Source organism: Heterocephalus glaber, unplaced genomic scaffold, assembly GCF_053883595.1.
Source record: "Heterocephalus glaber isolate CG9 unplaced genomic scaffold, H.glaber_assembly_v1.0 deba00001790, whole genome shotgun sequence".
Lineage (NCBI taxonomy): Eukaryota > Metazoa > Chordata > Mammalia > Rodentia > Bathyergidae > Heterocephalus > Heterocephalus glaber.
In genome coordinates, this window is record NW_028258473.1 from 2,786,146 (window position 1) to 2,799,650 (window position 13,505).

Here is a 13,505-nt window from a genome sequence, read left to right on the forward strand (position 1 = left end):
TGTATTTTTAAACATAACCCAAATGCAATAGAAAATAATAAATAAATATGGAAAGAAAAATGTTCAGGAGGGAGGAAGCCCATTTTTAACAGTAGTTATGACTAAGAGGTGAAATTTTATTTCTGTTTTCTATTATTGTTCCATTTTCTTATTGCTATATAGTGAACTTGTAATATTTGAGCAATTTTAAAATTAAAATAAAATGTTTCTACATTATTTAAAACTGCATGCAGTTACAAGCAGGGCCCAAAGGAGTCTGTTAGAAATAAAAAGATCCATTAGTACTGCTAATCCACTCCTTCATGCTTTAATGTGGAAACCACACCCAATAGGGGAAAAAAGACTTGGCTTAGATTAGAATTTTCATGTTTTGACTTCAAGCCCACTAATCTTTCTTACTGCCCCATTCAGCCAAAAAACTAAGTGTCAACCTAGTCAGAAAGGGACAGCAGCCACTTACTAATTTGAAGGAGCCAGCTAGACTTTTATGTTACATTGCTAAATCCAATATGAGCTAATCTCAATCCTTAACATAATGAACAGGATCTCCTCCTCCTCCACAGGGGCAATAAAAACTTCAGCGGCTATCCAATGTTCATAAAGCAAGTGGGAGGGCTATTGAGGTCTGCACCCAGTCGGAACATCCTCCTTGAGACAGTTGCAAACAGTAATGAGAATCTCTAGCTTATGACTCAGGTAATGAACTTGCCAAGACTAGGTTGTTCTTTTTTCACTTACAAACCAAGTTATTTGAAATATCCTTCTCTGGATGTCTGAGTCAGGTACATAATCAATCACCAGTTATGAATCATTAAATGATTTAAAAGTGATATAAAATAAGCCAGGCTGAAAGCCAGAAGGAACTGCTTCTCTTCTGAGCATGCCAGAAGGAGTCCTCATCTTCTTTCAGCTACATGAAAGAAAAATAGTCAGTTTGCTGCTTCTCACTGTTTCCCCCTCACTAGGTCTCTTTGGGGATGTAAAACCTAAATACCACTCACTTTATCTACAGGGAAGAAAGGCAGTTTATCAGAATAGAAAACTTTCCTTTGATAACACTTAGTATGTCAGTGTAGCAGAGTGGGAGCATAAAGACTTGCATTTGAATCCCTCTACTGTCAAGTATTGATAGTAGAACCACAATTAGTTCCTCTCACCTTTCTCAGACTCAATTTTTCTTCACCTGGGAAATGGTATAAAATGGGTTTCAATAAACCACTTTCTCATTTGCTTCCATCTCTTTAGTTTTTGTTTTAAATAGGTCTTCCCTGTATTCTTCCAAAATTTCCCACTGGAAAGGCTGCCATTGTCTTGGATTGAAGGCTCACTCAAATATTCACAGTCCCTTTGAGCCCCAAACCAGTGCTTTGTGGTTTTCAGTCTACAAACTGCAAATGCAAAGCAGATTTCAGCTGCATATTTATTTATCCTAGTGTTTTGTGTGCCTCCAGCAGTTCAGACAGAACTCTCCTAATAGAGTGGACTGGAGGGTGAGGCTTGCTGCCAGTTGCTGAAAGCTTCATCTACTGGAGACCAGATGGGCACAAAGGTCACCAGATCCTTGGTCCCAGTAAAAGGGGCCTGCCAGGAGAAGGCTGGTCTCACTGTGGGTGTAAGCTACACTATTTGAGAGGCCCATCTGTAAATAAGGACTAAAGGTATAATAGATAATGTGAAATAGGAAGAAAAGGGGGAAAGGGGAATGGGAAGTGGGAGGGGTATGGGAAAGGAAAGAAGGGAATGGAATTAATATGAGAAAATGAAAAAATGGAAACAAAATCTTTGTAAATAGGAAGGGGTGGAGGGGTTGAAGGGAGGGCAGGGGAAGAGGGAAAAATAAGAACCAAGAGAGATTATGTAAATGTACAAAGATGAATGTCATTATATTGTATACCTAAAATGTACCAATAAAATTAATTAAAAAGAAGAAGATCATCACAATGAAGGTTTTGGGAATAGTAAAATGGTTCAATGTAAGAAATGGATGCGATTTCATCAAATTTATTTTAAAAAATCTTCTGAAAGTGCATCAGACTAGGAATTACATAATTGTGCAATGGGACCTTACACAACTCACAACTTTCTGAAACACAGTTTTTTTTTTTTTTAAATGGGGATCATAACCACTGATCCACCTATTTCACAGGGAAAGAATAAAATAAATCATGAGCTTGTGTGCCTGATAAGTTTTACTTCTCTGTTTAAACATGTGTTATTATTATTATAGAAGAATTAGTGTACACACCTACCTCTAAAATTTTGAGTTGATAGAACTGAAGACAGGGAAAATTTCTTAAACCAGGATTCAAAGAATTCTAGGAAAAACAGTGAAAGAATCTTTGAGTCTGATGATAAAATTCAATCTCTGAAACAAAAAAAGAAGACAACAAATGAGGTGATTTAAGCAAGAGGACAACAATTGCTCCAGGATCATAAAGTTATACATCTTTAGGAAGTAGAAAAGAATACATACCTAATATTGGAACCATGTGTTACTCATCTGAGAAAGATGATTTTGTGCATAATAAAGGAAAGTGTTTATCTCTAAGGAGCTTCTGTGACATCAAATAAACTTGGATGATTGTGGAGGTCCACCAAATAACTGTGATCTCATGAAGAGGGGATTCCAAGCTTAGCTTTGAGAGCTGAAGTCACTTTGGGAAGGCATCTTTCTCCAGACTGAGGATCAGTTGAGCCATCTATTTTGCAGAGTCATCTTAGACATTGAAAACAGAATGAGAAATCAAGATCAATAGGCAGGCCCCAACGAAGTTGAAATACACCAGTCTTATAGCAAGAGATTGAAAGTATAGGACTCAGTTCATAGACATTTGTGGAAACAAGAGAAAATTACAGTAAAGAAGATAAGAAACAAAGATATGATAGGACATAGAGATATTGGACATACATAGGCTGAAGCTGATAGTTCTCTCTTCTTGTTCCCTTTCTCATCCTCATGGTCCAAACAGCACAGCTTTCCAACTTGACATTTAGCTCTCTGCATTACCCAGGGGATCTGTCTCCAAAATGTTCCTGTAAAACAGCACTGTTGTACTCCTATCTAGGCAGAGCCACTCACCCTAAAAATCTTTGTCCTTGCCCCCATCTAGGCATCAGTTACCCTCCACTAAGCTTCTGGATCTATCTTCTCTGGTTCAGTCAATATCTGTAAGCTTTACACCTGTACTTCATTTTCAGTATTTTTGTTTTTCTCATTATTTTCCCAGGGCACATTTTTGCTTAAAGAGAGGGAAATGAGTTCCTCAAAGGAGGCAGAATGTATCCCCAGAGCAACTAGACAGTGTGGCAGAACTGGGAAGGGACTATTCTTCCCTGAGTCATATTCCTGAATCTCTTCATCTCATCTTGTTACCTCTAGCAGGTTGCATCTGTGTTTTTACAAATTACCACATGTTCAGCTAATTAAATGAATCACATATAAAAGGTTAAGGTTCAACAAATGGCCATTGATTTTTATGTTAAACATACTTCTACTCAATCTTTCAAGCCAGAAAGCTGAATTTCTGACTTCATCCTCCCCTTATTATACTCTTCCCTAGTATCTTATCATCGGTTAAATCTTACCAATATTTTCCCTAAGTAGTTCTGAGATAGTCGCCATTCCCACATTGAGGCCAGCACCATGCTTCTTCCTGCTTTTGTCTTGTTCCTGTCTTTCATCTCACTGTTTCATGTTCAGATTCTCCCTTTCTATTAGGTCTGAGTGATACATAGACATTTCATGTACTGCCAATTAATTATCTGTGGCATCTGGTGCACCAGATTGGAAAGGATTATATGGCTCTATCTAGGCTTATTGGAAGAGTGTACCATGATTGCATGATTGCATAACCTTGGAAATTGGGTTGGGAGTGTTGAAAATGACAGCATGTGGTCTGTATATTTGTTGAATTGGACCAATTCTTCTGGATAAGTGTTTTCCATGTATTATTGGCCTTGGTTTTAGCTTATTTGAAATATTAATTTTTAGATTAATGCCAGTTCTCACTTGTTTTCCTCCCTTGGGACAGCCTGTGGGATATTGTTCTTGAACATTGAATAAGCTCTCAGGATTCCATGACCAAATCAGTACCCAGACCTTGAGTTTCTGTGTAGGAGGCAGATGTTGGGAGAGTAGGAAGAAGGTGCAGGGTGCAAATCATAGATGATCATGCTACACCCAGTGTTTTCTCTGGTTTTCATATGCCTGGACTAGTGCCAGAAAAGAACTGATAGGATAAAAGGAACATAAAATTTATGCTTTATGTAAACTCTTAGTCTACATGCTCAGGCTCAAGTATCTGTTGGGCCACTATCACAGCTTAGTACTCCAGGAGTACTTTCTTCTTGCTAGCATTTAGAAGGATATAGACTGCTCAGAATTTGAGATCTTATTTTAATTTTCCTGAAAAATTCTCCTTGCAATTTTTAATCAAGCAATTTACATTCCTCAGGAAAATCCATTCTTCCTAAGTGTGGATAAAATGATATGGGGTTCTTACCCTGGTAATGATGTCCTTCCCAAGAAACACTGGCATAGTGGCATTACCACTTGATGAATTCAGCAGATAAATTCCAGGCTCTTTTGTGTGTCACGCAAAGAATTGCAAGCACTCCATCCAAATGGCAAGTGAAAAGCAGCTAAATTTAATGAAGATGATAGGAAGTTGTGCTCAGTGCAAGATCTTGCTAGTAGTCCACCTGGGAGTAAATTAAAGCTAAAATGGATCCTGTGCTTTTTCTAACAAAGCTCTATTTATTTTAGCTGTGACTAATCATACTTTCTCAAGATAATAAGATGGCTACTCTACTTTCAGTACCATGTTTACTTAGTACATAAGAAGGAAAAGGGAAGACAGTAAAAGACATATGAAAGATGAGTCATTCTGACTTAAAGAGCTTTCCAGAAGTTCCATCTGGAGATATCACCGTGCCTCACTGACCAAAATTGTATTACATGTCTGCTCTTAATTACAAATAAGGCTGGAAAAATATATTCATTATTTACACTGAACACATTTTGATACAAAAAAGTCAAACTTCTCTTACTATGGAAGAAAGAAATTATGAAATGCATTTTCCACAATTGTAATAAGAGTTAATCACTCACAACAATTGGAATCATTTAAAATATTTTGGAGGAGTCTATTATATGCCGAGGATACAGCCACGAACAGGACAGGTATGTTCTCCACTTTAGGTGAGTCACTTGATGTTATGAATCTCACTTTCCTTACCTATAAAAATAATGGTACTATTACCTTGCTTGATTATTGTGAATATTAGAGATGCTGTATATAAAAATTGCCTAAGACATAGCAGATGTTCAACAAATTATGTATTTGAGAATACATTATGTATGTATTTGAGAAAATAATGAATAATTTGTCCTAGTGCCATTTGTTGAGTAATTGATCCTTTCCTTATTGATTTCAAAAATCACTTTAATTCCTCACCAAATTGCAATGTTTTTTAACCTTCTTTAACTTTTTCTTCTGTTTGAGAGTGTAGGAGTATACCATCTAGTGTTGCAAATTTCCAGTATACTTAAACATCTGATAAGAAATATCCTCTCTCATGCTTCATTTTCTTTGAGAAACATTTTTATTCAATTTTTTTCTTTATACCCTTCATGAAGTTTTATATTTTCATATAGTTATTATATTCATATTACGATGCTTATCTCCTCATATTTTCTGTTGTTCATGGATATTATGAATGCATCATTTTCATTTTCTCCTAAATTGTGAGTGTAAAAAGTTACACATTTATTAATATATTTATTTTTAAATAGTATATTATTATATTCATGTGGAAAAAGGGAGACATTCTTTTTTTTTGAACCAGGGATCCAACTCAGGACCTTGGGCTTGCAAGGCAGGTGGAGGGAGGCATACTTATAGACCTATGAACTCAGGTTGAAAACAGAGGATGACTTCATTTTTTTTATAAATGAATTTAATGTCTGGATGAAAATCCAGTAAAATCATGTTGTTTTCTTCTAGTCAAGTCTCAGGTGGTTCGTGGGAATTTTCCTCCCACATTTTTCTGGATTAGTTTTAAGTTCTAAGAAGTTGAAAGGGCCTACCTTTTAAGGAGGAGTTCCCTGATCTATAGTGATAGGCCTCTACCATCATTGACTTTTACTGAGAAGTGATCTTAGTAGATTCCCCTGAGTTCTCAACTTGGTCATGAGCCTCTGGGCCTTAGATTTTACTGTATCTCTTGAGAAAAATTTGATTTTGGCTCTGAAAGCAGGAAGAAAGTCAAATTTTTTTCTATGGTGTAATCACACTATGTCATCAGGTCTGTTCTCCAGCATCTCCTAAGCAAGTAGTGGGAAGGAAAATCTGAATTCACTCTCTTCACAGCCTATAGGACTATGAAATATAAATCTCTCCTCTTTGCAAATTGTCCTGTTTCAGGTACAGATGCTCCACTTCTTAAGATATAGTTGTATTCCAACAAACTCATTGTAAGTTGAAAATATAATAAGTCAAAAAGCATTAATATACCTATCCTGCCAAACATAATAGCTTAGCAAGCACCAAGTATGCTATAGATTATGAATTATTTAGCTTAGGGATCATATGGCTGACTGAAAATTGAGGCTCACTGCTGCTATACACATTATGAGAGAACATTGTACCACATACTTCTAGGTTGGAAACAAGTCAAAATTCAGGATTCAAGCTATAGTTTTTCTTGAATGATACAGTATATCCCTTCTATATCATGTAAAGTTAAAATATTGTCAGTCAATTATTATAAACATGGGACTGTCAATATTTTGTTATAGCAGAACAAAATGAAATAAGACAGGAATGGGTACCAGGGTAGTCAGACTTTGCTTTAATAAATATTTGAAAATGTAGAAGTAGTTTTGGAACTGGATAATAAAGTAAACGCTGAGAAAGCCTAAATTACCCTAAGTGGAGAATTAGGGGAGATTTTGGTAAGGATTCATAAAAAGAGTAAAGATATCAAAATGTCTGGGGAGTGGTGATCACCACACCACACCATATGAAGCCACGCCATGCCATGCCACTGCTCTATTGGAACATGCAGCTCCCAGAAATCCTAAACCCAATATCAGTAAAAGAACTAAAGAATCAGAGGTTAAAATAAAAGCAGATGATTTATTTGAAGGTGTGGAAAGGGGAAAGAGAAGGAAAGAGAGAGAGAGAGCTGCTCTGGACAAGCATGGAGTATTCAAGTGGGAAATGCTCCTGGATTTCTTGTCTATACCTCCGTTTTGGGGGTTTCTTCTCCCTATGAAGGCTCCTGGAATCTGGTTGTTTCCATGGCTGTTTTTGGTCCTCCTCTTGGATTTCTTCTGCTCATATGACCTTTCCTGTTGTTTGGTGGAAGCGAAAATTATTGGTGGGTGGTTTGGGGACAGGTAGTTTAGCTTTAAGAATTAAGTAAAGGAGTTTATGTTAATCATGTTACCTGGGGCCTTCCAAAATTTAGTTTATTTGTCTTTGTCTTTCTAATTGCTCAGGTCTAGCTGCCTTTGTCTTTCTAATTATTTGAGTCTAATCCAAAAAGGCAGAAGGAGCCTCTATCCATCCTTAGTAAGTCTCCCCATTAACATCTCCATCTCATTCTCCTTGATTTTTGTTTTTTTGGTGGGTTTTTTTGGTACTCAGGATTGAACTCAGGACCTTGCGCTTGTGAGGCAGGTGGCTGCATCACTGAGCTAAATCCTTGTTCTCCTTCCCCTTCTTTCTCCTTCTTGACCTTTATCTTCTCTTTTCCTTCTCCTTCTTTTTTTTCCCATTAAGTTTATTGGTACATTTCCTGTATAAAATACAGTTAAATTCATCATTGGGATCTTGTTTCTTTACATCAGTATCTTGGTTCTTATTTTTTCCCCTTCCTTTGCCCTCCCTTCACCCCCTCCACCCTTCCCTATTTGCAAAGATTTTGTTTCCATTTTTTTCCCTCTTCTCATACTTTTTCCTTTCCCTTTTTTCCCTTCGCCTACCCCTCACAATTCCCCTGCTCTTTTAGATCTTTTCTTCCTGCTACACAATATCAGTTATACATTTTTAAAATTACAATATTAAGATCTACGAGACATTATCACAGATTTTACAGAATTTTAAAGGATATAGAAAGCATATTACAAAAATTTTTTTTGAAATAAATTTGAAAACGTCTAAGAAGTACCTTGGAAGACAAATTAATGAAACTAACTCTGGAGGAAATATAAAATTTGAATAGCACCTATTAAAGAAAGTATATTCTTAGCTTGAAAACCTACCTATATGACAACAGCAGGCTCATAAACATTTTAACTGATAAATTATATCAAACAATTAAAGCAGAAAAAAGAAGGAACACTTCTCCCCTCATTTAAGGAACTCAACATTGTGCTAATCCTAAAACTGGATAAAGATAATAGAAGAAAAAAGTATGAACATAGATAGAAATTTATTTAACAAAACAAACTATTGGAAGTCAGATCTGGCAGGATGTAGAAAGTGGTTTTGTTATAGGGATGGCAGTGTTGGTTCAGCATTGGAAGATTCACCCCCAAAAGTCATCATTTAAACAGAGGAAAGGAAAAAGCCGTATGACCCTGTCACTAGTTGGAGAAAAATTATTGGACTAAATTCTACAGCTGTTCATGGTAAAAGCTATCAGGAGACTAGAAGTAGAACAGAACCTTCTCAACAGATCAAAAACATGTACTCCATACTTCCAGTGAGAAAGCCTTATATAAATGGAAAGATACAATGTTTTCTCCTTAAGGTGGGGAACAAGGGCAGATATGCTTATTCTTTATCTGTCCATTAAACTTTGAAACCTAGTCCCCACCAAAATAGTCTGGCAATAAAATGACACAACTAGGATAGGACTGGCATGGCAGAAACAAAATCTTTATATGTAGATGAAATGATCATCTACAGAGAAAATACTAAGAAATCTCTAGGGGCCCCTAGAAATTGTAGTTGAATTTAGCAGGATTAGAAAACACAAGGTACACATAAAAATTTAGGTCTGTGTATATGTGCTATAAGTGAAGAATTGGATATTGAAATTTAAAAGTTATGTAGGAGTACAAAGTACCTACAAAAGTTAAAACAAGAAAAAAAAGACAAAAAATGTTGGAAGACGTTTATTATTTAATTTCAGATATAGAAGATAAGATTGCAATTAGTGAGGAGGAAAAGAAAAATTGCTTCAAACTTATAAGAGAACATAAGAAATCAATCTAGCAGCTGCTAGACCATGCAAAGAAGAATAACATAAGACTGATTGGGCTCAATGAAGAAACAGGTGAGAGTGCAGATGACATAAAAAATCTCTTCACAGAAATAATGGCAGAAAACTTCCCAAGCAGGGGAAAAGAGCTTGACATACAGATAAGTGAGGCATATAGGACTCCAAAGAGCCTTGATCAAAAAAACTACACATAGGCATATAATTGTTAACATTCCAGAAACTCAACAGAAGAACAAAGTTCTCCAAGCAGTCAGAGAAAAGAAACAATTCACATACAAAGGAAAGCCCATCAGAATCACAGCACACTTCTCAACACAAACCATCAAGGCAAGAAGAGCTTCGACTGACATATTCCAAGCACTAAAAGAAAACAGCCTCCAACCCAGATTGATGTACCCTGCAAAATTATCTTTCAAAATTGATGGAGAAATAAGATACTTTCATGACAAAGAGCACCTTAGGAACTTCGTGAATACCAAACCAGCACTCTAAAGAATTTTACACAATAGCCTAGGAACAGACATTGAGGATCACAACCCCAGGAAGCAAAGCAGACTGATCCCATCTGGCATGACAAGAAATTAAATGTAAAGGGGGAGAACCCAACAAAAAGAAAAAGTCATGGCAATGACAAGTCAATGCGTTTCAGTTATAACCATCAATGTTAATGGTCTCAATTCACCAATCAAAAGAAATAGACTGGCAGAATGGGTCAAGAAGCAAAATCCAACAATATCCTGCATACAAGAAACACACTTAATTCAAAAGGAAACTCACAGACTGAAAGTTAAAGGGTGGAAAACAATACTCCATGCGATGGGAACCTGAAAAAAAGCAGGAGTAGCTATCCTCTTGGCAGATCAAGTAGATTTCAAACCAACACTGATTAAGAGAGATGAAGAAGGACACTACATCCTTGTAAAGGGAACAATCCAAGAGTAAGAGATGACAATCATAAATATCTATACACCAAACACTAGAGCACCCAACTATATAAAACAAATACTAAAGGACATGAAAAGCCATATATGCACTAATACAATTGTAGTGGGGGACCTCAACACCCTACTGTCACAAATAGATTAACTAGACAAAAAATAAGTAATGAAATACTAGAATTCAATTGAACTCTTGAACAAATGAACTTAACAGATATTTACAGAGTCTTCCACCCCACAAAATCAGAATACACATTCTTCTCAGCTGCACATGGGTCATTCTCCAAAATAGACCACATACTCACACATAGAACATGTTTAAGTAAGTGCAAAGGAATTGAAGTTATCCCCTGTATATTATCAGACCATAGTGTGATGAAATTGGAGATCCAGAGCAAAAGAAACTCAAAAAATTTCATAAACATGTGGAAATTGAAGAACATACTTCTGAATAACCAATGGGTCACAGAGGAAATTAAAGAAGAAATCAGACATTTCCTTCAATTAAATGACAATGACAATACAACATATCAGAATCTACGGGACACAATGAAAGCAGTCTTATGAGGGAAATTCATAGCAGTGAATACACATATTAGGAAAAAAGAATGAGCCCAATTAAACAACCTGATGCTGAACCTCAAGCTTCTAGAAAAAGAAGAACAGGATAACCCCAGAGCTCATACAAGGGAGGAAATTATAAAGATCAGAGAAGAAATCAATGCAATGGAGACCAGGAGAATGATACAAAAAATCAGTGAAGCCAAGAGTTGGTTCTTCGAAAGGATCAACAAAATTGACAAACCGTTAGGCAACCTTATCAGAAAAAGGAAGGAAAAGGCCCAAATCCATGCAATTAGGAATGAAAAGGGTGAAATTACAACAGACCCAGCAGAAATCCAGAGGATCATCAATACCTACTTCCAGAAACTATAAAAGAATAAGATGGACAACACAGAAGAAATGGACAGATTCCTAGATACATATGAATTACCAAAGTTGAATGAAGAAGACCTAAAAATTCTGAACAACCCAATATCAACCAATGAAATTGAAAATGTAATTAAAAACTTATCAACTAAGAAAAGTCCGGTCCCTGATGGCTTCACTGCTGAATTCTACAAGACATTTAGAGAGGAACTACTGCCACTACTATTTAAAAACCTCAATGAAATTGAAAGGGAAGCAATACTCCCAAATTCATTCCTGGAAGCAAGAATCACCTTGATCCTCAAAGCAGAGAAAGACCCAACAGAAAAAGAGAACTATAGGCCAATCTCACTAATGAACATAGATGCAAAAATCCTTAATAAGATACTGGCAAACAGAATGCAGAAGATCATCAAGAAGATCATACACCCTGATCAAGTGGGATTCATCCCAGGGATGCAGAGATGGTTCAATATACACAAATCAATCAATGTAATACACTATATCAATAGAGCCAAGGACAAAAACCATATGATTATCTCCATAGATGCAGAAAAAGCATTTAACAAAATCCAACATGCATTTATGATAAAAACCCTACAAAAAATTGGAATAGATGGCCTCTACCTCAAACTGATAGCAGCCATCTATGAAAAACCAACAGCCAATATCATACTAAATGGTCAAAAACTGAAATCCTTCACACTAAAATCAGGAACAAGACAAGGATGTCCACTATCACCATTCTTGTTCAGTATAGTTCTGGAAACATTAACCATGTCAATTAAACAAAAGCAAGAAACAAAAGGAATAAAGATAGAAAATAAAGAAGTCAAATTGTCATTATTTGGAGATGACATGATACTCTATATAGTAGACCCCAAGAACTCCACCAAAAGTCTTCTGGACTTAATAACCAAATTCAGTCAAGTAGCTGGTTACAAGGTCAACACACAAAAATCAATAGCTTTCCTGTACGTGAATGAAGACTCACTGAGAGAGAAATAGGGCAAATAATTCCTTTCACAATAGCATCTAAAAAACTGAAATACCTAGGAATCAACCTAATGAAAGAAATCAAAGACCTCTTCTCTGAAAACTATGGCACTCTGAAAAGAGAGATTGAAGATGATATCAGAAAATGGACAGACATTCCCTGCTCCTGGGTAGGAAGGATTACTATAGTGAAAATGCTCATACTCCACAACTGCTATATAGATTTAATGCAATTCCAATTGAGATCCCAGCAGCATATTTCATAGACCTCGAGAAAACAATCCAAAAATTCATTTGGAGCAAGAAGAGACCCAGAATAGCAAAAGCAATTCTAGGTAACAGAGACATGGCGGGGGGTATCACAATTCCCAACCTGCAACTATACTACAAAGCTACTGTGATAAAAACAGCATGGTACTGGCAAAGAAACAGACCTGAGGACCAGTGGAACAGATTAGAAGATGCAGAAACAACACCAGACACACTCAGCCATCTCATCTTCGACAAAGGAGCCAAACATCCTCACTGGAGGAAAGATAGCCTCTTTAATAAATGGTGCTGGAAAAATTGAGCTTCAACTTGCCAAAGACTAAAACTAGACCTGTATCTCTCACCATGCACTAAATTGAAATAAAAATGGATTAAAGATCTAAATATTAAAATCGAAACTCTGAACCAGTTGGAACGGAGGTTAGGTAGAACCCTTGAAGATATTGGTGTAGGAAAAGATTTTATGAACAAAACCTCAGTTGCCTGTGAACTAGCACAAACAATCAACAAGTGGGATCTCTTCTTATTAAAAGGCTTCTGCACGGCCAGAGAAACCACCAGCAGTGTGAAGAGACAACCCACAATGTGGGAAAAAATCTTCACCTGCTCTTCCTCAGACAAAGGTCTACTATCTCGAATCTATAAAGAACTTACAAAGATCAGACCTCCCAAATTTAAAGACCCAATCTGAAAATGGTCATCTGAAATGAACAGACATTTCTCAGACAAAGAAGTAGAAATAGCAAATAAATACATGAAAAAATGTTTAACAACACTGGTCATTGGAGAGATGCAAATGAAAACAAAGCTGAGATTCCACTTCACTCCAGAGAGAATGGCTGCTCTCATGAAATCCACCAATAACAATTGCTGGCGGGGCTGTGGGGAAAGAGGAACCTTTCTCCACTGCTGGTGGGAGTGTAGAGTGATGCAAGCACTGTGGAAATCAGTATGGAGATACTTCAAAATACTAGGACTGGAAGCCCCATTTGACCCCGCTATTCCATTGGTGGGGATCTTCCCCAAAGAATTAAAAGAATCATACCACAGTGATATATGTGTGCCGATGTTCATAGCAGCACAGTTTATAATAGCTAAAACTTGGGAACAGCCCAAATGCCCATCAACTGGAGACTG

At 36.6% G+C, this 13,505-nt stretch overlaps 1 long non-coding RNA gene across 1 annotated transcript; it reads right to left on the reverse strand.

Moving 5' to 3' along the window:
- Positions 1 to 2,202: 2,202 nt before the first annotated feature.
- Positions 2,203 to 4,669, reverse strand: LOC147820864 (uncharacterized). The gene is made up of 4 exons (XR_015448088.1): positions 4,503 to 4,669; positions 2,909 to 3,033; positions 2,474 to 2,716; positions 2,203 to 2,365 (listed from the first exon to the last, which is right to left on the reverse strand). It is a non-coding gene; the product is annotated as an uncharacterized LOC147820864 (long non-coding RNA).
- Positions 4,670 to 13,505: the final 8,836 nt, after the last annotated feature.